At 40.2% G+C, this 3,626-nt stretch overlaps 1 pseudogene; it reads left to right on the top strand.

The window, feature by feature from the left end:
• The first annotated feature begins 811 nt into the window (after positions 1-811).
• Positions 812-1,717, top strand: LOC109953660 (olfactory receptor 6N2-like; annotated as a pseudogene).
• The last annotated feature ends 1,909 nt before the right edge of the window (positions 1,718-3,626 follow it).

Genomic DNA, 3,626 nt, shown 5'->3' with positions numbered 1-3,626 from the left:
TCGACCCACTCTACCCGCTCTGTTTGTGTTCATGAGTTTACTTTTCAACTGAATGCTGAAAAGAACCCATTGTAAGACAGTATTACAAGGTAGTGAATATTCTGGACATGGACAAAATTAGGTTCTGAGGAGAACAGTTTTTTTTTAATGACATTAATTCTGTCAGGGGAGACTGTGGTTCGGTGGGCAGAGCAGTCATCTCTCAACCAGAAGGTCAGAGGTTTGAATCTCGGTGCCTGCAGTCCACCTGCCGAAGTGTCCTTGGGCAATTTTGGCAAGACACTGAACCCCCCCATTGACCCTAATGGTTAGAGACATCGGTTGAGTTGGCGCCGCAGATGGCTTCCTCGGTTCTGTACCGGAACCAAATTCCTTGTGTGTGTACCATACTTGGGCAATAAAGGTGATTATCCTTATCCTTAATTGTTAGGCCTAATATCACAAAGATTTCAATTTATATTTGCAAGTGCAGTAGTTTATTCCAGTTTGTCTTAATAATAGTGACAATAAATCCCAACCACAGATGTTGTTTCTTGAGAAAGGTGGATGTAAAACAATTCCTCCATAAGCCACTTGACTGAGTACAATAGCAGAACAGAGGCTGGTTCAGACATGACGTCAGGAATGAAACTCTTTATCACACACCTGCATTTAAGGAGAGAGAGTCCTCTGTTAAGTCAGCTCAGCTGAACAGAACACTCACGGAAATAGACACACACTGAAAAACAATGAACTTTTTAATATCATTGCACTCTGTCTTCTAAATACTGTTTATCATGCTGACAGATTTGTTTTGGAAAATTATTATAAAATGAGCAATATATCTAGTATAGTTGTATTTTCACTGTCTGGCTTCAATGCAACAGTCAACTACAGAGTCACACTTTTCTCTCTCACTTTATTAACTTACTGTGTCATTCTGGCCGTAAATGTGTCTCTCATTTTAATCATTATCCTGGATAAGAACCTCCATGAACCTATGTACATCTGTTTGTGTAACCTGTTTATTAATGAACTTTATGGGACTGCAGGCTTTTTTCCTAAATTTGCTTTTGACCTTTTGTCTGATGTTCATGTAATATCATATGTTGGCTGTCTTTTGCTAATCTTTGTTATTTACTCCTATGTAAATGTTGACTACTTTGTTTTAGCTCTTGTGGCTTATGACAGATATGTGGCCATATGTCAACCAGTATCACTCTGTAATGTCAGTGAGAAGGACTGCTCTGTTAGTCGGTGTGACCTGGCTTGTACCATTATGCTGTGAGCTTATTGTTGTAACTTTGGCATCTAGACTGAAATTATGTGGCTCACACATAGAGAAAATCTACTGTGAGAACTGGGCAGTTGTTAAACTTGCTTGTAGTTCAACCAAAGCTAATAACATTTTGGATTGTTTTTTATGTTCTTCTATATAGGATATTTTCTCTTCATTTTAGTTTCATATGTGCGGTTAGTAAAATCATCTTTAAAATCCAGAGAGGGCAGGAGAAAGTTTACACAGACATGTGTGCCAAATTTATTGTGTTTGTTGAATGTTTCAGCTGCTGTGCTCTTTGACCTCATGTACTCGAGGTATGGATCAGCAGCTGTGCCACAGAGTGTGAAAAACTTCATGACCATACAGTTTCTCCTGATCCCACCTATACTCAACCCTATTATTTATGGGCTGATTCTGACTAAGATTCGAGGTAGAGTGAAATCTTTGTGCATGATGGTAGGTGAAAGGTTAAATTGGGACTGAAGATTTGATTTATGTAACAATTCCAAAATCACTCTGGCTAAACAGATGAGTGTTTGGTTGTGTGATTCTCCTGCTGCATCTCCTCTGTCACGCTGTTATAAAGTTAATGAGCTGCAAGAATTATAACATTCTAAACCAAGTACGTAAATACAAAACAGAGCTCAATACACGATTAATGTTGCAAAAAAAAAAAGAGCAAATATACAAAGAGAAAAATGAATAATGCAGGAAAACACTATCAACAGCCTTTGTTATCACTTGTATTCTGAAAATATATGATCATATTTACAACACAGTGTCCAATAACATTACAAGGATATTTTTATTGGTTTGTACAGATCTAATTCCACTTATCAAATGCCTCTGAATCTGAATTATTGTCTAATACAATCCTTTTGTGATGTTTTTTAAATGAGACTTACAATGTAAAAAATAGCATTTTTGCCAGTGTCTCGGCTTCACTCTGACACATCCTCTAAGGGTGTAAAACAAGCCTGGAGAAATAACCAGGTGTTGAAGTATCTAGAAGCAATTAGCGAAAGTAAACATCTAGGGATAAACTCAGTGAATAAAAAGAAGAAACAATGTGATTTTATTTCTTTGTGAGGCTGAAAACCTAACAAAATGGCAGCTGAAGTCATGGAGAGACCGGATATTGAGCGTAGATTTCGAAAACCATTTTCTTGTTCATGCTGTGGTCAGAAGAAACACCAAGGATTTTTTTGGAACTTGTAGTACTCTGGGAGGATGCTGTAGAAATGGCCTATGAGAATAAAAACCTAAAAAAACAGAATTAGTAATGGAGGCAGATGATTGTGGCCCATTGGAGGGTGGTAGTAGGGGTTTTCGCGAAGTCATCTGTCTCTCTGCTAGGTGAATTGGGTATAAATGGGTGGGGCCTAAGACAGAGTCAACAATTTACCCAACAGTGCAGCAAGGTCCAGTGAGTAGTTCTGGAGCAGAAGAAAGGTGTGTGAATAGGGTAAAGAGAGGTATGTGGATTTAATGAATTGTGCACTGCAATGTAAGTGCAGATTATGCCTGTTAAACTGGAGTAAACTAACACAGAAGAATGGGCTTGTTACCAAAATGTTCGGTAACAGGTTGGGGGGGGGGTGATGTGGTTCAGGGGGGAGAGCGTCTCCCATCTAGAAGGTTTGACGTTCAAATCACAGTACTTGCAGTCCACATGTCAAAGTATCCTTGGGCATGACACTCAATCCCCAAGTTACCCCCGATGGTTAGAGGCATCGGTGTGAGTTGGCGTCGCAGTTGTGGAAGCAACTCAGTTTATACACGTCTCATTGTCGGGAGTGCATACCACTGTTGTTCCGCAGTGTGGTTGAGTCTTCCCTTTCTGTAAATATCCAGAAATTATTTAAACAAGTGATTGGCTTAAGTGCTCTCCCATTTGAGCAGTGGGCAGCTCATATTATGCAGTATGCTGACAATCATAAAGAAGATAGAGAAAAAGATGAACAGGAACTCTCATCTTTACAAGCACAGCTGACAAAGGTACAACTTAAAGAGATGAGAGATAAAGGTAATCGGTACGATGCTGCGCAGCAGATGTATGCACAGCCTTCTACTGCTTTACACAATGCACAAACACCTGCACCTGGACAGCTGCAGTCCTGCTCTTGCAATACACAACCCAGGAGTGGTGGCTCTCAGAATCGTGGCAGATCACGAGCACGTGGTCGAGGGTCCAGGGCAAATAGGAGAACTTTTGTGAGAGATGACACATGTCTAGTTTGTCGTAAGAGAGGACACTGGACGCGAAACTGCCCAGTTCCTTATCAGCAGGTGCCAGGACCAGCAGGATCATATCCTGCTCAGGTTACTACAGTAATGTACTACCATATGCACCTCCAGCTCAGTA

Source organism: Monopterus albus, unplaced genomic scaffold, assembly GCF_001952655.1.
Source record: "Monopterus albus unplaced genomic scaffold, M_albus_1.0 scaffold936.1, whole genome shotgun sequence".
In the NCBI taxonomy this organism is placed as follows: domain Eukaryota; kingdom Metazoa; phylum Chordata; class Actinopteri; order Synbranchiformes; family Synbranchidae; genus Monopterus; species Monopterus albus.
Note: the sequence above shows the minus strand (reverse complement) of the source record. Positions and strands in the feature narration are given on the sequence as shown.